This window comes from Haliotis asinina, chromosome 13 (genome assembly GCF_037392515.1).
Source record: "Haliotis asinina isolate JCU_RB_2024 chromosome 13, JCU_Hal_asi_v2, whole genome shotgun sequence".
NCBI classification, from domain to species: Eukaryota; Metazoa; Mollusca; class Gastropoda; order Lepetellida; family Haliotidae; genus Haliotis; species Haliotis asinina.
The window spans coordinates 29,869,626-29,892,141 of record NC_090292.1 but is presented as its reverse complement, the minus strand read 5'-3'; the positions used below and the strand labels follow the sequence as shown (position 1 = coordinate 29,892,141).

At 41.5% G+C, this 22,516-nt stretch overlaps 1 protein-coding gene across 2 annotated transcripts in view; it reads left to right on the top strand.

Annotated features, from left to right (window-relative positions):
* LOC137259883 (centrosomal protein of 78 kDa-like) overlaps window positions 1-22,516 on the top strand; it is a 157,440-nt gene that overhangs the window by 44,033 nt on the left and 90,891 nt on the right. The gene's annotated exons all lie outside the window — the stretch shown is intronic.

Sequence of the window (22,516 nt, the reverse complement as noted above, 5' to 3'; positions counted from 1 at the left end):
TATAGAATCATATATCATTGCTAATCTTGTTTTCGTTATATTCTTGATCACCTCCATTTTGACTAAATCTGCAGTTCACTTGCAACACAACAGGTGGTCTAATTTGTACAAAAGAAAATTGCCTTTCTGTAATATTTCAGCGAGTATTGCTTCAGGAATGGTTACCGTGACGACACATTTCACATAGGTATTTTTGAATGGAGTCAGATGATAATTCTTGCAGTGGAATATTTACCACCACTCCAGAAATACCACTGTTTTCTCACATCACAATCTTCTGTGTAAGATGAACACTTTGAAATCTAGTGTTGTTCATCGAATCTTTGTATAGAAAGATTTGTACTTTCCAGACTTTATAGAATCATCAGTTCAAGTCCTGGACAGGAAACACTGTCATCCTCTGTTGTAAAATCTTGTATGAATAACAGAATCAACACAGCAGTAGTTATTACCTACTGTCTTTTACTGTTGTATCCGTTCTTAATATCGGATCAAGCATAAATGCAGTTTTTGTCTCCTGTCCATTACTTTTGGGGCCTGTATCAGTAACAGATCCAGCACAGGTGTCTTCTATCTTTTAGCAATGTATCCCTTGTTTATATTGGATCCTGTACAGATGCAGGTGCGGATCCTTCACTGTTGGGGCCTGTATGAATAAAGGATCCAGCACAGGTGCAGGTACGGGTCCTTCACTTTTGGGGCCTGTATCAATAAAGGATCCTGAAGAAGTGTCTTCTGTCCTTTAGCGACGTTTTCCTTGTTATATAAGATCCAGCACAGTTCACAGTGCGCACCCTTCACGTTTGGGGCCTCTATGAATATCGGATCCAGCACAGATGTCTTCTGTCCTTTAGCAACCTATCTCTAGTTTATACTGGATCAGCACAGGTGTCTTCTGTCCTTCACTTTGGGGCCTATGTCAATAACGGATCCAGCACTGGGGTCTTCTGTCCTTCACGCTGGGGCCTGTGTCAGTAATGGATCCAGCACTGGTGTCTTCTGTCCTTCGCTTTTGGGGCCTGTGTCAGTAACGGATCCAGCACTGGTGTCTTCTGTCCTTCACTTTTGGGGCCTGTGTTCGGGCCTGTGTCAGTAATGGATCCAGCACTGGTGTCTTCTGTCCTTCACTTTTGGGGCCTGTGTCAGTAACGGATCCAGCACTGGTGTCTTCTGTCCTTCACTTTTGGGGCCTGTGTTCGGGCCTGTGTCAGTAATGGATCCAGCACTGGTGTCTTCTGTCCTTCACTTTTGGGGCCTGTGTCAGTAACGGATCCAGCACTGGTGTCTTCTGTCCTTCACTTTTGGGGCCTGCATGAATATCAGATCCAGCACAAGTGTCATTTAGCCATGCATCCCTTGTTTATATCGGATCCAGCACAGGTTCTGTGAATCCTGTCCTTTAGTATTAGGTCCTATATGATTGGCAGATCCAGAACATTCAGAACGTTACTGTATCTTTTCATCTGTCATCATGGTTTGCAGGAAGTCGGCTATAAGTCCAGGTCAAACTGCTGCTGCTTCTGTAGGTGTGACAAGTAGAAGCTCACGTTGCAGTCAAAAGATGTCTGCTCTCAGTGTTGATTTGCTGCCTCTGTAATCAGAAAGGTCATAGATTAAGTTGAGGTGTCATAATGGACTGCTCTCCAATGACGATGGTGTAAACAGGCTTTTACGAGGTGAGCTGGCTTGGGCCCCAGAGACTGGGGCTTGGGGTTTTACAGACAGCTCATGAAGTCCTGAACTTTCCTTCATGTCATACATTACAAAATATAGACAGTTGTAATGAGGAAATGTGTTTGTATGCTGTCTGTCTTTTGGTCTGCACCAGATTCTAATATCATCATCGTCATCGTCATCATCATTGTCATCACTTCAGTCACATCATCATCATCATCATCATCATCATCATCATCGCAACCATCACCACCACCATCACTTTCAGATGCAGCTGTGATGTTCAGTTTCAGATGCAGCTGTGATGTTCAGCCAAATGATCATCACTTGAATCGCCAGTATTATCATTATAACCATCACTTCTTTCAACAAACAAATCTGACATTATCTGTTATTGAATAGTAATCACAGATAAAGCACAGTAGCAGCAAATGTCACTTTGATCACAGATTCCATACGGCCCCTGTCAGACACTGCTCAATTTGCTGTTCTCATCGATTTGTAGTTTGTCTCGATGATTTGTTAATTGTTCCCTTTTGAAATCTCTGCATGCATTTGTCGTGTCTGAGACATGAAGAGTAAACTTAATGAGCGCACCTGTCTCAGGACTGCCAAGTTAGATCGTACAACAGTGTTATTCCACCGATGCCAGGTGGTTAAGTCTCATCAGCAGGGTCAAGGATAGAGTAGGAATTTCATCATGTATCATTTGTTCTATACCCAAACAGGTCCTCAGTGCAGTTACAATGCATCAAACTATCAATGGATTGCAACTGTTGAGCCTCCAGTAGGAATAAATAAATCTATGGTAGAAACAAACACAACTATTGATGGATGCATAGTTGCCAGCCAGATCATTGCAACTGGTGCATAAGACCTTCACTCACTCACTCACTCACTCACTCACTCACTCACTCACTCACTCACTCACTCACTCACTCACTCACTCACTCACTCACTCACTCACTCACTCACTCACTCACTCACAGTAAACAAGTATTATGATGATTCCTCAGGTTGTTAAATCCAAATCCACTGTCACATTCTGACACCTGCAAGAGATTCTAAGCTCATAGAAATCCTGAACGATGAGCATACACAGCTGTCATGCAATCTTAACACAGTTTGCAAAGTTTCCCCTGTGCGCTGATCCTGTTTTATTGACAGTCTTCTGCCAGAACACATCCCCTATTAAGGAGTATCACCATTCATTAAAAAAAATGTCACTCACTCACTCGCTCATTATATCAACCACCCAACACTGTCCCTGGGCATTATACAGATATAACCGGAATATTACAGATTGGAGCATAAAAGCCTCACTCACTCACTCACTCACTCACTCACTCACGCACGACACTGTTCCTATGCATGATTCAGGTATTCACAGGCCACAGTATTACTGGAATATTGCAGATTGGAGCATAAAAGCCTCACTCACTCACTCACTCACTCACTCACTCACTCACTCACTCACGCACGACACTGTTCCTATGCATGATTCAGGTATTCACAGGCCACAGTATTACTGGAATATTGCAGATTGGAGCATAAAAGCCTCACTCACTCACTCACTCACTCACTCACTCACTCACGCACGACACTGTTCCTATGCATGATTCAGGTATTCACAGGCCACAGTATTACTGGAATATTACAGATTGGAGCATAAAAGCCTCACTCACTCACTCACTCACTCACTCACTCACTCACTCACGCACGACACTGTTCCTATGCATGATTCAGGTATTCACAGGCCACAGTATTACTGGAATATTGCAGATTGGAGCATAAAAGCCTCACTCACTCACTCACTCACTCACTCACTCACTCACTCACGCACGACACTGTTCCTATGCATGATTCAGGTATTCACAGGCCACAGTATTACTGGAATATTGCAGATTGGAGCATAAAAGCCTCACTCACTCACTCACTCACTCACTCACTCACTCACTCACGCACGACACTGTTCCTATGCATGATTCAGGTATTCACAGGCCACAGTATTACTGGAATATTACAGATTGGAGCATAAAAGCCTCACTCACTCACTCACTCACTCACTCACTCACTCACTCACTCACGCACGACACTGTTCCTATGCATGATTCAGGTATTCACAGGCCACAGTATTACTGGAATATTGCAGATTGGGGCATAAAACCTTCACTCGCTCGCGCAAATGATGTTTTATTTCATCTTCCTCTCTGAGGTTGAAATTATCAGTGACTTTCATCTCTGTGAGACTTGCATTGGAGAGGAGTTCAACCTCTTCTTGCAATCAACACTTTTAACTTGAAGGTCATCAAGGGACAGAGTAAAGCCTCAGGTTGTTGAAAGTTGTTGCCTAATAAAAACATGGGCAGATGAATTGCTGGTATTTTTAGTTTCAAAGGTCTGTTTTCATCCTTCATGACATTTCAACTGAACTGTGGAGATTTTCAAGTCAAGTGTAGAAAGCCATTTCTCTGATTTTTTAAAAATTCGGTCGAGTGTCATGACTGAAAAGTCAATATTGCAGATATTATTTGGATATTTTTGCAGTTTCCTTGGTTCCGACTATCAATGCAATCTCCTTTCAAAGGGGCAATAGGGTATCCTAGTAGTTAAAGCATTTGCTCATCACATTGAAGACCTGAGTTTTATTCCCCACTTGGGTACAATGTGCGAAGCCCATTTCAGATTCCACTGCCATGATATAGCTGAAATATTGCTTAAAAACTGTAAGTGAGTGTACTTTTATGCTGCTGTCAGCTATTTCAGCTATTTTGCTGCAGGACTTAAAGACAGTGTCTCACCCACTTAACACTGACCATGTTTTCAATTATCAAAATTTGTAACCAGTTGAGGAATATGTAACAAAGACCAGTTTGAGAGCAGTACAATATATTGTTTCCTCATCATTTTCTTCAAATCCCCACATGGGTACGATGTGTGAAACCCATTTCTGGTGTCGCCCCACCATGAAATTGCTGAAATACTGCTAAAATGGCATAAGACTTGACTTAACTCCCTCATCATGACAAAGACCCGGGTTCTATTCCCTACATCGATACAATGTGTGAAGCCCATTTCTGGTGTCCCCTGCAGTGATATTGCTATAATATTGCTAAAAGTGGCGTAAAACCATACTCACTCACTCATTTTCATCACCCGACATAAGGGTATGTGGGGTAGCCTAGGGGTTAAAGCGTTTACTCATCATGTCGAGGACCAGGATTCAATCCCTCACATGAGTACAATGTGTAAAGACTATTTCTGGTGTCTCCACTGAGCTGACATCCACTGCTCGAGTGTTGGCAGAAGTTTTATGCCTCTTTGAATGACTGCTTTGCCAACATAATTTACTTAAGGGACAAATAAATGTTCAACTAAGTCAATGAAATGTTTCCAGGCCATGAGACACTGGGATCTGTTATGCATGATTGAAGGAATAAAAACTAAAAGAAGACATACACTTGCATAACCTTGATTCATGGACATAAGACCCGTGAGGGTCCGAGGTAGAATACTCCTTCAGCAACCCAAGCTTGCCACAAAAGGTGACTATGCTTGTCATAAGAGGCAACTAACAGGATTGGGTGGTCAGGCTCGCTGACTTAGTTGGCACATGTCATTGGATCCCAATTGTGCAGATCGATGCCCATGCTGGTCCAGACTCGATTATTCACCGACCACTGCTGGAATATTGCTCCGTGCGGCGTAAAACTGAACTCACATATTCACCCACTCACTCACTCATGGACATGAAGGAAGTGTGTATTGCTGCTTCATTGATAGATTCAATCAATATATATCAGTATCAGTTTCAACATCTCCAAGATACTCTCTCAGACATACCGAGCAGTGGGATAAAATAGTGGTTAAGGCGTTCGTTCGTTCATCACACTGAAGACACAGGTTCGATTCCCCACATGGGCACAATGTGTGAAGCCCATTTTTGGTGTCCCCAGCTGTGATATTGCTGGAATATAGCTATAAAAGGCATACAACTTAACTCACACTAACTCACTCACTCACTCATTCAGATATGCCAAAACATGTATCAGTCAGAGCCTAAACATGGGTATATTTATTCCGAGCACATTGCATCAGTTTGTTCAGAATCCAAAATACTTGTCCTTGTCAAAAACAGGATTATCAAGGGTTTGAATGAAAGTGGAGGCTTTTTGTAACCCTACACTCATAAAATGAAGTGAAAGAGGCCTTCTAAAATATTTTAAGTTCTCAAACCCTCTTCTCTCACCTCATTCAGAAACAGCAATATCAAATGTTTTGTGTCATTTGTAGAGTCAGATAGTTCTTTTCATTTTCATAATGGAATAAAATCAAGTTAAGGAGGGAATTTTCAACTTCTATAAGTACCAAACACCATTCAGTTCTTTTGCTGAAAAATCAACATTTTCATAAATCGACAACCTCTTACTCACATGCCGAAGAGAGGTCCCTCTGCCAGTTAACACAAACTAGCCAGTCATATTCCCATGAATAATCCAATTTGTCAAACAGCCGCAATAGAACTGATCTGCAGATTCTCCCACAGCGTAGCAGACGTCACCTTCTCTCAGCTGCCGACTGGCAACTAAACTTGTTAGAGGCCTTCCGTCCACGTCTTTGTGCGGTTTATTATGTAATAGATCTGCTTCATCCAATGGGAACAGTCTCCCTGTGCTAGTAATTACTTTCCTGGACCAGCATAAGCCTGGTGTAACAGTGTTTACTGCCAGCTCAGTCCCTCCACAGCTTTGATCTAGCTGCTGTCCTCCCAGGGAAATTGTTTTACATCTTGGAGGACCCACTCTCAGGTTACAGACTTCTTCATTTTCACTCTGTTCCCTTCACTGTTCCAGGGTAACTCTTGTAGACAGATTGACTCTTCTGGGTTTGAAGAATTGTGGCTGGGCGGAGGAAATTTCTGCTTAATTAGCTGCAATTGGTATTGATTCTTCCCTTCATCGGTTCTCTCACTCGCTGAAGTGACGGACGAATGATTTGTGGCAGTCGTGTACCGTGACTAATTCAGAGTCATTGGGTATTGTCATCTATTCTATCATTACGTTGATAACAAGAGTTCCTTTGGTATGAGATTGTGGGAATCAGCTGACGGTGTTGTCAGCTGTGTTGAACACAGAATAACTAACAAGAGTTGAGTGTTGTGAAGTGGGGAGTTCCTTTAGTATGAGATTGTGTGGACTTTTGTAAACTTTGTTGTCACTCATGAACACAGTGAATAACTGACGAGTTGAGAGTGTTTAAGTGAGGTTTTATCTTGTTGTGAGATTGTGGGAATCTGTGGACAGTGTTGTCAACTGTGTTTAACTCAGAGTAACTGATCAGAATTGAGTGTTGGAGTGAGGTTTTGTCTTGTTGTGAGATTGTTGGAATCTGTGGACAGTGTTGTCAACTGTGTTTAACTCAGGGTAACTGATCAGAATTAAGTGTTGGAGTGAGGTTTTGTCTTGGTGTCTATAGTTCATGTGTATATTGTCTCATTGTCTGCTTCCAAATGCTAAGGTGTGGTGGGGTAGTCTAGTGGTTCACTTGATAGTGCTGGAATATTGCTAAGAGTGGCATAAAATCATACCAGTCTAGGTAAACTTACTCTCAGTGTTATTCCTTACATTCCACCACTGAGTCTAACAAACCATAGTAGAAGGTCATGTCAGGTAACCTTTAAATGACCTATGACTGTCCAGTCAATAGTGAGATGGTTAAATAGATTTAATTAATCAGACAACGGTTACTACTTACAGATTAGAGGGACTTACAAAATATTCAGGTCACTGACATAGATCTCTCCACAAACAAAAATCCGCATGAAATACAGATATTTGACGTACGCTTTAGTATATAGCTTTCTGTTGACATGGTTACCATTAGCTAATATTTCTGCAAGGTGACATCCTTTAATTTTGCATAAAACTATTTTCATCGACCGTTTACTCACCGTTGTCATGGTTGTAACTTGCGCCTGCACCGTGTGCATCACCCGTAAGCGATTGTACGCTAAATAGCATTGGGAATCATTCGGGTAGGAACCTTTTCGAGATAAAAAGTTCAAAAGGTATGTACGAATGTCCACTTTTGCGATTTGGTAAGCTGTGTTCTGATTGGTCAATCTCAAAGGTTACCTGACGAGACCTCCCATAAGGTTTTGTTAGACTCAGTAGTAGAGTGTAACGAAAAGCACTGAGGCTAAGTTTACTTAGACTGAAAATCATACTCACTCACTCCAGATGATAGGTCACCTGGCATTGCTTGCTCAAGGTATAATTGTTGCTGTGTGATTTTTAGCTGTAGAAAAGGGAAGTGTGTTGCTCTGCGATTTTTAGCTGTAGAAGCAGGAAGTTTGTTAACGCTGTGATTTTTAGCTGTAGAAGCAGGAAGTTTGTTAACGCTGTGATTTTTAGCTGTAGAAGCAGGAAGTGTCAGCATATTAATGCTTCATCATACCATCAAAGACTGAGGGATGAATCAATGTATCGTGGATCTGTCATTTACAAGACCAGATATGTGCTCTGAGTAGTGACGTCTTGCCCAAAGATTAAAACACAAATCTCTGTAGAGTAAGTGCCAGTGTTGTTGCTCTCTATAATGGACAGGAGAATAGTGCCTATAGATGTGATGGCACAGTTTAAGTGCTGAAGTCTTTTGTTCAAACAATGCTTCTTTTCTGTCTTGCATTTTGAAAAGTAGCTTTTATGTTTATAGAGTCAACAGTTTGCTCAAATGGTATTTTTCACTTTCTGCTCAGGAGCCATCAGCCCGGGCATCTGAGTAGATATGTAGCTGCTTTGTCTCTTGTTTAATGTCACAAACAGGAATATTTTAGCTGAGGCAGCTTCTGTGAAAAAACTAGTCTAGACCAGTCAGTCCAGTGACCAACAGAATGAGCATTGATCTGCGCAGTGAGACTGACTGCCAGATCGCGAGTTCTATATGTAATGGATCTGGTATATATTTAACAGTACTTTGTCCAAAAATCCATGTACGTTGCTGTACCCACAGCAAGGTGTTTGCACATATTCATCAGGTGATATATCAATGAAAGTAGTCTAAGTAAACTTGGTCTCAGTGTTATTCTGCATACGAAGTTTTTATCCTCAGTCACAGGTGGGCTTGATCCTGACACATCAACTCTGGACACGACCCAAACAACCAACACATGGAGTGAGTGAATTTAATTTATGCGGCACTCAGCCATATTCCAGCTATACGACAGTGGTCTGTAAATAATCCTGTCTGAGCCAGACAATCCAGTGATCAACAGCATAAGCGTCAATCTATGCAAATGGGAACAGATGACACATACCAAACAAGTCAATGTGTCTGACAACCCGATCCTTTTAGTCGCCTCCTATGGTAAGCATGGGTTACTGAAGACCAGTTCTAACCCGTATCTTTGTGGGTACATCATTATGGAGGTGCTTGTGAATAGGGACCAGGGTGATTGCTACTCTTATTAGTGAGTTACAAAAAAATTGAATTAAAGTAGTATAGGGCCGTCTCCTATTCTCGCGGGCTGCCTATTCTCGCGGTAAACACTTTTTCTGTCGAGGTCGCCGATGCGTGATACTTAGCGGTTGTTTATATCATTGTCCAGTAATTAGGAAGTAGCCCAAGTCTGTGAATCATCAAAATTTTGCAGTGTAACGAATATTCATGAGTTTTAACCAACTTGGAAAAATCGTAACTTTTCCCCGCCCTTCCCGATAAGATTCCCCTTCCTTACACCTGATAACGTTACTTTCTCCTTGTACCGCGAGAATAGGAGACGCTTCGAAAAGTCAGCGGCGGACGACCATGTTTTTCTTCGAGCTCATATCAGATAATATGCTTGGATCAAGCAGTTGATAGGTGCAGATGATAGAGGGGGAATCTCTTCATTTAAAAACAACAAGCATACATACGAAAGGAACTGTTTATATTATTTTTTCAGCTGATGTTCGTAAGTACCGCGAGAATAGGAGACGCCAGTATAAAATGAATGATAAATTAAGAATGCTGGTGAAATGAGACTAGCTGATTTCTCACATCGCTAGCTGATCTGATGACTGTCTCACACCTTTGACAATCCACACATGACATTTCCCTTCGTCCTTCCATGTCCCTGATCTGATGACCCTCTCACACCTTTGGCAATCCACACATGACATTTCCCTTCGTCCTTCCATGTCCCTGATCTGATGACCCTCTCACACCTTTAACAATCCATACATAACATTTCCCTTCGTCCTTCCATGTCCCTGATCTGATGACCCTCTCACACCTTTGACAATCCACACATGACATTTCCCTTCGTCCTTCCATGTCCCTGATCCGATGACCCTCTCACACCTTTGACAGTCCAAACATGACATTTCCCTTCGTCCTCCCATGTCCCTTGGATGTTAATTGAACAATTATTGATTGTGACGACATACACAGGGAAGCTGTGGTAGAAATGTTGGACAGGGATGCTCTCCAGAGGCTAACTCAGCTTTCTGGAAAGCTTTACACAGAGGCTATTGGATCCTTAAGTAAATCCATGAAGATCCGAGTTAGAATTTGACATCAGCGACCTATGCTTCTTCGGAGAGGATGGAATGATTAGAGACACAGACAATATTTCGTATGTCATGTGCAAATCGTATCGATTGATCTTAGGATTGCCATCACTGGTTTAACAGAGATACCAAACACTCCGATTTGGGCAGAATTACTCTGATTTTCAAATACAAAATCTGCTCCCAGATTTGTTTTGAGAAAAACAATTCTGATATCTGTTGTGCGGTATACAGTTTTGTATGTCACCTTAGCGTGTGATGTCTTGGGTCTTGGTTGTTGTATGTGTTATTGACAACAAAGTTTCATGAATTCCGAATGCATGCCATAGATAGCCCAGGTGTAAGTGAAACAAAATGGACGGACCAACCATGCTGCCACAGAAAAATAAACAATCGTGTAACAGTATTTAAAACATTTTTTTCACTCATCCACAAGCTGCAACCTTAAAAATATAGTTTCTGACTGTATTATGAAGCAAAAGAATGGTATTTATGAACAAGAAGACTGTGCACTGCCCCATAAATCCCTTGACAGTTGGTTTCGAGATTTATTCTTTCAGTGCGACATTAAATCACAGAGCTAACTGCAAACACCATCAAATCATCACCATGATCCCATGTGCTGGAGAAATCTAATTACAGTTGTCTCCCCTTGGGATTCAGATGTCTGGGACAATCATGCTGCATTGGAACGACCACAACTGTTCCATCAGTGTGTAGCATCAGCCAGTCGATCACACAGAAACTGGGAGTCTAGTTTTTGATGCAATGTGAGAGAATATGGAGGTCCCTTCAGTCATGTATTCAAATATCATAGATGCAGACGACAAATGCCCGAGAACCTCCCTTCAAATCGATTACCTGAAATTTTCTGGGACCTCAGAATTGCTGTTGAAAATTAAAGTGTCCCCAAAGAAAATCCAGTGATCGATATTCAGAACACAATTCGCTGTAGGGTCACGTTGACACTAAAGTACCCAAATAAGACCCTGGGGACATAAGACAACGGTAAATTCTTAACGGGGTGATTCAAGTACAGTTAGAGTATTCTTTGTATGACAAGTATATATGTTTAGTCATGGAGTAAGTGAGTCAGTTAGGTTTTACTCTGTTTTTAGCAATATTCCGGCAATATCACCAAAAGTAGGCTTAAGACACTATACCAATGTGGGGAGTCAAACCCGGGCCTTCAGTGTGACAGATGAACACTATAACCACTAGACTACCCTACGGTTCCTTATGTCATGGGGGTGATGGGATACTTTTTCAGTGTCGTATATATGATATTATATAGCCGTGTTTTATCCTCAAATACCAAGCATCAGACTTTGCAACAAATACCATCTTTTAAAGAGTTCCCAGATTCAAGTACAGTCAAAGTATTTTTCACAGGCCTTTGTATGAAATGAAGAAGAACTATCCACAGGATAGTCATGGTGTGAGTGAGTGAGTGAGTGAGTGAGTGCGTGAGTGAGTTTGGTTTTATGTCGCTATCACGATGGGGACACCAAAAATCGTTCAAGCTTCTAATTGCCACATAAAAGAAATCACAGGATTGTCAGGTCTGGGCACAAATGTTTACAGTCTAAGTTCTGTGTTCTGAGAGTTGGAACAACTGCTCCCTTTTAGTGAAGCATGAGTATTCATCCTGGTCAACAGACAGATCTCGTATAATGTGAAGAATCACCATGGATTTCTCCCACTTTCCCTCCAAGTCTGCCAAATAGCATGGAGACACACTCGTCACGTTCAGATGCAGATGTGTGTTGTGTAAGATACAGACTGATTGATTGCTGCACCATCAGCAACATCGCGGACCTGATAGGGCACCGATTTATTGAGGAGTAAATCTCATTTCTACAACTGCCCATGCCTCTGGTTTTCTTGGATAGGGTGAACTTGATCTGAGTGAGTGAGTACAGTTTTACAGCAATATTCTGGATGATTTACAATGAGTGAGTGAGTTTACATCTATGATGCTTTGGGCAATATTTCAGCAATATCATGGTGAGAGAAACCACATGAGCTTCACTCATGTTGAACCCAGGCTTTTTTGTGATGAGCAATTGTTTAACCACTAGGCTACCCCACTGCCACAGATTTGATTACTAGATCCATTGTGAATAACACTTTGTCTGCATCAACAATGTGTGGAGGTCATTTCTGCTCTCCCCTGCCTTGCTGGAATATTGCCAAAAGTTGTCTAAGACCATATTCCTTATGAATCAGTATGATGCAGTATGATTTGGCATTGTATACTATGTCTCAAAGGGAGATAACTTCATACCCCTTCATACTTTTGGCACTACCACTTCGTTATTTCCTGGCAGCATAGAAAACCGCGGAGGGTTGGGCTGTCTGGTCATATGACGGTCATGTGACATGCATCTATCTTTGCTTCCAAAATCCAATGGTTGCAGTGGTAACTGGAGGATATTTGTGAAGATCATTTCGGGTATCCCCAATGTGATATTTCTAAAATATTGTTAGAAGCAACGTAAAACCATACTCCCCAGTCACCTTCAACAGGCTGATGTAAAGATGTCATATGTAGGACAGTGTGCGAAATAGTTTCCAAATTTTGTTGGCTAGACAGGCTAGCAACTTCTGAAAGTTATTAGCCCACAAAATAATTTCCTGAAATTTGATTTAAAAGTATATTTTAACTGAATTACACATTCTAGTAGGAATCAAATTTGTTTGAAACATTCCTACTGTGAATGGGTACCCAGTGGTATCATGATGTAAGTAACATACAGTAGCCTATTTTGTATTCTCCTCAGGGAGTTGAGAATGACATTTAACTGCACACTGACCCAAAGCTGGGATAACAATAATGAGGGCCTATAATCATTTACTGTGCAGATAGAATGTGACATATTATAAATGGAATTATTTGAATTATATTATCTTGAGCAATGTCGAACGCTGTAGAAGGTTGAGGCGGAGTTCGTGTGGTATACTGTTGCATAAACTACATCTCCGTGGAATCAGACAGTTGATCTTAGTTGTATTGAATTATCAGCTGTGACAAAAGCCAGTTGTGAGGTAATCAGTTTAGGTGTCAGTGCCTAGAGCGTGTGTAGAGTATGTATAAAAGAGTGATGACACCATGCTTTCACGTGGACCTGCTGGCGGCAAGTTGAGTCTGACTTCTAATCAACAGATAGCAAATGTGATGAAGTATATAATATACAGTCAGACCTCCAGTAACCAAGCAGTGACAGTAAAAATATATACCATTCACAAAAAGTGGGAAATATTTCCATTTTGCTAGCATACCGTTCGCAGGAGTTCAAAAATCCCATTGCCTGATGCCCGGGACAAGTCAGTTTTCATTTTGGGCAATGAAATAATTGCATCTTACTTGTCCGTGGTATACAAGATAATTTCCATTTCCGTTTTCAAAATGCAAATAAACTTGGATATCATTTCATATCTGCTCAAAATGTAGCTATTAAATTTTGCTAATAAAGTAGAGTTATCTTTTTTTTTGCTATGTATCACTTTTGCGATAAATAGTCAAGGAAACATTAACATCAAATACCATGTTGATTTATTTATTTCATAATTACATCATCATGATTATGAATCATTATGTCATAAAAATCGGGGCAAGTGGAAAATTCGTCAAGACAAGTTACTTTCCAAAAGTCACTTGCATGGTAGCAGGTCGCTTTTAAAAATAAAATTTGAACCCGTGTTGAGTCTGACCTCTGACCTTTAATCAACAGATAGAAAATGTAACTCTGTATATAATGTACAATCAGACCCCCAATTAGTAGTATGTGCCATCGAAAAATAGGGGATGCTTCCATTTTCCAAGCATACCACTAGCCTGTGCCAAGGCATATGAGAAAAATTAAAATATGTACTTTTTTTAATGATATGAATTATGTTCAGTCTGACCTCTATTCACATAATGATATAATATGTGGCATGTGCCATCTGAGCTCCAATTTACAGGCAGTGACTGTAACATTGTACATCATTGCAATCTGACCTCTAATTTGCAGGCAGTGACTGTAATGTTGTATATCATTACAATCTCACTTCTAATTTGCAGGCAGTGACTGCAACATTGTATATCATCACAGTCGGACCTCTAATTTGCAGGCAGTGACTGTAACGTATATCATTACAATCAGACCTCTAATTTGCAGGCAGTGACTGTAACGTATATCATTACAATCTAACCTCTAATTGCAGGCAGTGACTGCAACGTATATCATTACAATCGGACCTCTAATTTGCAGGCAGTGACTGTAACGTATATCATTACAATCTAACCTCTAATTGCAGGCAGTGACTGCAACGTTGTATATCATTACAATCTAACCTCTAATTTGCAGACAGTGACTGTAACGTATATCATTACAATCGGACCTCTAATTTGCAGGCAGTGACTTCAACGTTGTATATCATTACAATCTGACCTCTAATATGCTGGCCGTGACTGGAACAGTGTATATCATTACAGTTTGACTTCCAAATTACATATCTACTTAAGGGACAAATAAATGTTCAACTAAGTCAATGAAATGTTTCCAGGCCATGAGACATTGGGATCTGTTATGCATGATTGAGGGAATAAAAACTGAAAAAAAGACATACACTTGCATAACCTTTATTCATGGACATAAGACCCGCGAAAGTCAGGGATAGAATACTCCTTCAGCAACCCATGCTTGCCATAAAAATCGACTTTGCTTGTCATAAGAGGCGACTAATGGGATTGGGTTTGGTTCACTTGGATTGGCTCGCTGACATGTCATTGTTTCCCAATTGTGCAGATTGATGCTCATGCTGTTGATCACTGGATTGTCTGATCCAGACTCAATTATTTACAGGCCACTGCCATGTAGCTGGAATATTGCTGAGTGTGGTGTAAAACTAAACTCACTCAATCACTCACTTCAATTTACAGGCAGTGAATGTAGCATTGTATATCATTACAATCTGACCTCTAGTCACCTTCAAGTGACTGTAACAATATATAACATGGTCTATCTGACCTCCAGTCACCTTCAAGTGACTATAACAATATATATCATGTTCAATCTGACCTCCAATCACTGCATCGACTATAACCACATATATCATGCTCAGTCTGACCTCCAACCAACAGACAGGTGCCCTGTACGACTGTTTCCAAACACACCACATTCATCAATACCACTGTTGGCACACTCGCCCAATCTAACATGATGGCAAGTAATTACAGCAAGAGCAGCCAGTGACCGATGTGATATTGTACAACACTGACCTGCTAATATTGTGGTATTGACCCAGAGCGTTCCTCCCATTGCCAGGCGGGGACACCACCACAACGGGCATTACTCCCCCGACCTCTACCCCGAGGCGGCTCCGACTCGACAGACGTACTCTCTTCTACAATGTGTAGCAATTCCTTTAGCGGCTTTATGTCAAATGGAACCTGTAATTGGCCGTGTTGGGCGGTTTTATACATTTTCTATTTTTCATCAGATAGATCTGAGCAGAATTTGTAACATTAGACTCAATGTATCATTGTGCCTGTATTTAATGTATCTGAATGGTTGAATTTTTCAATCTTGAAAATTTAGCTATAGGATTTAAAAATTCCTGAATCATCAAATGTTGAATTTTGAACTTTGAATAGTTGAAACTTTGAATCTTGAATCATGGATTATGGGTTCACTAAGAAAAGTTAAGTGAGAGAGAATCCTTTATCAATGCATAATTAAGTTTTTGATCTTAATTCCTTGAATCGGTGAAGATCTCTTGAAGGTTGGTGAGAGTTGTTGTAACATAGGAAGTGATAGGTCAGTTTTAGGTACCTCGTTTTGTGTTCCTTCACCAAGACCACCGCCTTACGCACCCACCCACCCACTCACCCACCCACCCACATCAGAGAAGGTCTGCGTCAGAAGATTGGCCTTCAATAACCCATGCTTTTAAGACACGATTAACAGGTCGGGTGGTCGGGCGGTCAGGCTTGCTAACTTGGTTGACACCTGTCATTGGTTCCCAGTTGCGCAGATCGATGTTCATCCTGTTAAATACTAGATTGTCTGGTCCAGACTCAATTATTTACAGACCCCCACCATATAGCTGGAATGTTGCTGAGCGTGGCGTAAAACTAGACTCGCTCATACATGCATCGCATTTCTAGATTAGAACAGGTTTCCAGGTATTGCGAAATAATGCTGTTGTGACAGTAAATGTAGCATATTCACATTTCTTTAGGATCAGAGCGGTGGGACGGCCTTGTGGTTAAAGGGGCACTGATGCAATTTCCATGGACTGGTTGTTTCTTTTGTTATTGTTTTTCTCCCGTGATTCCCCCGGATGATATCCCAGAATTCATGATTGGTTCATGATCTCTGCTGCGCCACCCATATGCAATTGATAGTTTATGTGTAGACTGATCAACAAAGATGAAGTCATTTTACTTCCTTAAGACTGAAAAATAACGAAGTCAGTGTACGTCTTTATATTTTGTCTTTTAAACCTAATTAGTTCCTTGTCACGTTTGTGTGCATTTTGAAAGTTAATAAAAAAAACCCACACTGTCTGCTTATAGTGAATTATCACATGATTTTAATATCTAAACATTGTATAGATTGCCAATGTGAATCATAGTTCACACACACCCTGTGTGCGACTTAGTGCAATACAGATTCTCCTGAATGTTACATGAAGTAAATTCAAACAAAATGCAAATATTAAATTTAAGACAGACAAAAGTTATAGCTACAATGTCAGGCTGTTACCTCATTCAGGAATGTATCCATCAATAGTCTTGTGGTTAAAACGTTGGCTGGTCACAAAGAAGACCCAGATTCAATTCCCCAGAAGGCTACAATGTGTGAAGTCCGTTTCTGGTGTCCCTGCCATATTGTTGCTGGAATATTGCTGTAAAACCATAGTCACTCGCTTGCATCAGATCAAGTTCACCCTATCCAAGAAAACCAGAGGCATGGGCAGCTGTAGAAGTGAGATTTACTCCTCAATAAATCGGTGCCCTATCAGGTCGGCGATTATGCTGATGGTGCAGCAATCAATCAGTCTGTATCTGACACAACACACGTGCATCTGATGGTGACATCTGATCTGACCCAATCCATGAAAACCAGAAGTGTGTGGAGAGAAATAGAATGTGATTTACTCCTCAATAATTTGGTGCCCTTCTCACTCACTCACCCACTCACTCACCCACTCACTCACTCACTCACTCACTCACTCACTCACTCACTCTGATCAGCAAAAACATAAATGCAATTGTTATTCTAATTTCCCACCGATGACAGATATCTATTTGTGATCATACTTCAGTTAATGTTAGTTCCAGACATAACAGAACGAAACCAAATCTTAGTTTCTCTTCTCGCAGACATTCTATTTCTTGAAGGACATCAGATGTGCGCAGTTATGATAAATTGCTGGCTTTATCAAAATAACTGTGGCAATCAAACATTTATGGATGGATGTGTGGTTTGTCAACACTACTGATTGCCTGGCCTGTGATAGCTGATAATTCCTATTGGGTTAGGTTGTGCACTCACGATAATTAGTATGAACAAAATTTGATTAATGAAAGGGGAAATCACTGTTTTTAGAATGGTTTTGACACTAAGGTCCGTATGCCATATCGAGTCTTGGTGCTAGTCATATGCTATGGCTCACACAATTTTTGACTGTATGCAGATGACGGGAATGGTTACCAGCGCCTTGTGTTGGTCATACAAGGATAACATGATGAGAAGAGGGGATTGGGTTGTATGGTTTTGACTCTAAGATCATGGCGCTAGTTATATATTTCGGCAGATACCAGGTTTGAATGTATCTGTGCAGGTGTTTGGAATGGTCCCGTGCCTTGTGTTGGTCATATGAGAACAGAAGGTCGTCTCAATACAGAAGAGATTTAAACATGGATTTTGTTTCCCATCCTGCCACTTCAGATTAAGATGATAAAGCAAGGTAGGATAACAACATATGGATAACAACTTCTTAATTGCTGCCTTCATCCATATGTTGTTATCCTTCCTTACTGTTCCAACTCTGAAGTGTCTCTCAAAGAAGATGAAGGAAGGACCTATCACCCCAGAGTCAGTATGCTGTGTCTGTGTGGGGTAGTCATGTTAAACTATGTCATGGTATCTCCATAAAACAGGCATGGTTCATGCATGCATTAGTTCACACAGATGTGAATAACCTAAACACGACATTAAACACCCATGTCACATCACCCTGCTTTGCCTCACATTGCCTTGCCTTGCATCGCCTTCTTCTTGCCTCGCCTCACTTCACCTCACCTTGCCTCACCTTGCCTCACCTTGCCTTGCCTTGCCTTGCCTCACCTCACCTCACCTCAGGGGCAGTGGGAAGCCTAGTGGTTAAAGGGTAGGCTCATCACGAAAACGACCCAGGTTCGACTCCATACATGGGTATAATGTGTGAACCCCATTTTTGGTGTCACCTCCATTGCTAAAAGCGGCATAAAACCTCACCTCACCTCACCTCATCTCACCAGAACCTTACCTCACCTCACGAGAACCTCACCTCATCTCACCAGAACCTTACCTCACCAGAACCTCACCTCACCTCACCTCACCTCATCTCACCAGAACCTTACCTCACCAGAACCTCACCTCACCAGAACCTCACCTCACCAGAACCTCAGTATGATCTACAATGGACAGTGTTTAATTGAACAAATCCAGGACAATCTGCAGATTTCCCCTGAGACGGCCCAGACATCTCAGCATGTGCTTTGGGAGTCACAAGATCTTTCAGTTATAGCGAATACATCTCTTCCAGCTCTGATGATTTCTTTCAGGTTTTATTTATATCATCACAGTAAGACATGATTGACTTCATTTTTTGGTCTAGACTGTGACGGTCATATCGGATTGCTCTCAGAGACATTGTTACTTATTGGTTCTCCTTGACAGAAGTTGACAAGCTCGGTGAACGATTGGGATGGCGTTTGTTTCTTCATACATGCTGCTTGATGTCATACCTAAGTTATCACACTGGCTAGCACAACAGCACACAGGTTCGAAAAGGGATGGATTTTGAGTGAATGTGTGAATCAAACTTAAGTCTTTGTCCTGCAAACTCTTCAACAATAAGTACCACTTTGAAGCCAGACAATCCAGTCATCAACAGTATGAGCATTGATCTGTGCAACTGGAAACCGATGACATGTCAATCAAGTCAGCAAGCCTGACCACGCAATCCCGTTAGTTGCCTGTTATGACAAGGATGGGTTACTGAAGGCCAGTATTCTAACATGTCACAGGTCCACACAGACTTGACAGGTGCGGTGGGATGGCCCAGTGGTTAAAGCATTTGCTTGTCACGCTGAAGACCCGGGTTGGTCTAATGCAGCTCAAGATGCAGCTACCACTTTCCCAATGACCATACTGATGATGGAAAACCCGAAAATTCATTGACCCTGGAAGGACTGGGTTAGAACTGATCTTCAGTGAGCCAGGTGACTAATACATTTGGGTGGTCAGGATCGCTGGCTTGGCTGACACATGTTATTGTACCCTAGTTGCGTAGAACAATGTTCATGCTGTCGACCCCTGGATTGTATGGTTCAAACTCGATTATTTACAGACCCCACCATTTAGCTAGAATATTGCTGAGTGCAGCGTCAAATTACACTCACTCATGCTGGACCATTCAAGTCAACACACATGCATGCAGATCACTGAAAATATGTTTGGGTGTGATGTTAAAGACTACTTTTACACACCTTGCCTCACCAAGCCACGCCTCACCTGCCCTCACATCTCAACACCATGCCTCACCGTACCTTACCTCACCCCCATTAACAAAGGAAGGAACATCAGAGAGAATCTGTCAGGGTGATTGTTTCATGTTCGTTTTCATTACGATCTTGAAAAGAAGTGATCTTAGTTGAGTACCTTCTCAGGAGAATTGGAAGAGAGTTTATCTGCCAAGTGTCTTAGACGGATTGATGAACTATAGAGGTTTTGATCAATATCTAATCATTATGGAACTAATCTGCCGATCAGTCAATATTCGGTTTGATGCTGATCAAGAAATTCCCAGACTGCCTTCTGACAGTGATGATAGTGGACCACTGACATACTAATGATTGGTTGCAGTTCAGAGATGGTAGATCGACCACTCACTTACTAGTGATTGGTTGCAGTTCAGCAATTTAAGATCTACTACAGACAGACACTTGTGATTGGTCACAGTTCAGATATGTTAGATCTACCCTTACAGACACTGATGATTGGCCACAATTCAGAGACGGTAGATCTACTACTGTCAGACACTGATGATTGGCCACAGTTCAGAGATGGTAGATCTACCCTCACATACACTGATGATTGGCCACAATTCAGAGACGGTAGATCTACCACTGTCAGACATTGATGAATGGCCATAGTTCAGAGATGGTAGATCTACCCTCACATACACTGATGATTGGCCACAATTCAGAGACGGTAGATCTACCACTGTCAGACAATGATGAATGGCCACTGTTCAGAGATGGTAGATCTACCCTCACATACACTGATGATTGGCCACAGTTCAGAGACGGTAGATCTACCCTTACAGATACTGATGATTGGCCGGCGGTGACAGTTGACAGATGGTAGATCTATCCCTGTCAGACACTGATGATTTGATTACTGTCAGGAATAGTAGAAATTTTTGCATAGGGTGAGTAGACCAGTTGATCATCAGTACACAACACCATCATCAATACGCTGGACATCCGACATATGAATTATCTGACAACCATTAGATCAGTTGTAGTTCCTTAGATGATACAATCCTACTTGGATAACTGTGGCAATTTTAGAACTAATCTAATACATGCACAGAAGTTTGGATGGGGTCCTGACAGCTTTCTTCTATAATTGTCTTCACTTTAACATAGAATTATGCGACATCTGTACATTCCGAATTCTGACACCATTTTCTGGTTCCAGAAAGTACCCACCAAACTGTAATATCCAGTCCAACACAGTGTAGACCTTCGACTTGTGTGATGAAACTTATCCTTGCAAGGACGTTAATTAATTGACTGAGCCACTGTGTAAGTGTTTCTGATCACTGCTTCATCAGCCTACCCTAGAGTCTGCTCAGCGGCACACCTCTCACAATTATTGGTAGATAAATCCTATACTGGCCCAGTGTGCAATATAATCCTATATTGGCCCAGTGTGCAATATAATCCTATATTGGCCCAGTGTGCAATATAATCCTATATTGGCCCAGTGTGCAATATAATCCTATATTAAGCTCCAATAAAACCAGCATCAACTGCAGGCCAGTGTTTGCTCAACACTCGAACCCTGACCAGACTATTATTTCAGATTAGCCAGTCTGGATCCCAAGGTGAAACAACAACAGATCCCTTTGCAGATGTTACACGGGGAATATTCAATCTTGCAGATGTTACACGGGGAATATTCAATCAGCATCACTCCAGGCTCTCCCCCCGCGTCAGTCAGACACGTCTAACCTAACTGAAAGACGTCTCATAGAGGTGTGAAACATAGCGCACTCACTTGTAGACATATTGGTGCTAATACTCCGTCTTCTTCTATGTTAGAGACCATGACGATGTTTCGGTAAACAAGTGTGGGTGCAGTACCAACTAACTTTAAATCTAACCACTCTCTAATGAAAACATGCTGTCAGTTGTCAGCTCTACACCTATTTCTGTATTTCTGTTGTTGTTTTGTTCCTTTGCTCAGTCTGGACTAAACAATCCAGTGATCAACAACATGAGCATCAGGATATGCAGTTGGGAACTAATGACATGCGTCAACCACGTCAGCAAGCCTGACCACCCAAACCTGTCAGTCACTCTTTCAACAAGTATGGGTTGCTGTTGATAACGTGGATCTCTACAGATCTCCAGTTGTTCTAATACCACCATGACAATGGTTCTGTAGACAAGTACGACTCGAGTACCAAGAGTTTAACCCTAAAGTACTACTTGCATAAAACTGCTGACAATAGTCAGTCTGACTCCAGTAAAGACCCACAGTGTTTTGGGACACAAGTATGGCTACAGTACCAACTCAGTTTGGCAGGTTTCTTCAGGATCAATAGATGATTACAAGTCGCATTGTTGATGAATCAGAACGTACAGTCAGACAACCCTGGCTGAAGAAAGCTTCACTTTGTTTTGATGTCAACACCAGTCTCAAGTCGAGACGGAATCCCGAACCAATTCACCAGCCCACTGTGAACCAAAAGAGTTCCATCGCTGAAAAAGCTTTTGTTAGTTTCCATGTCCAGATTTCACT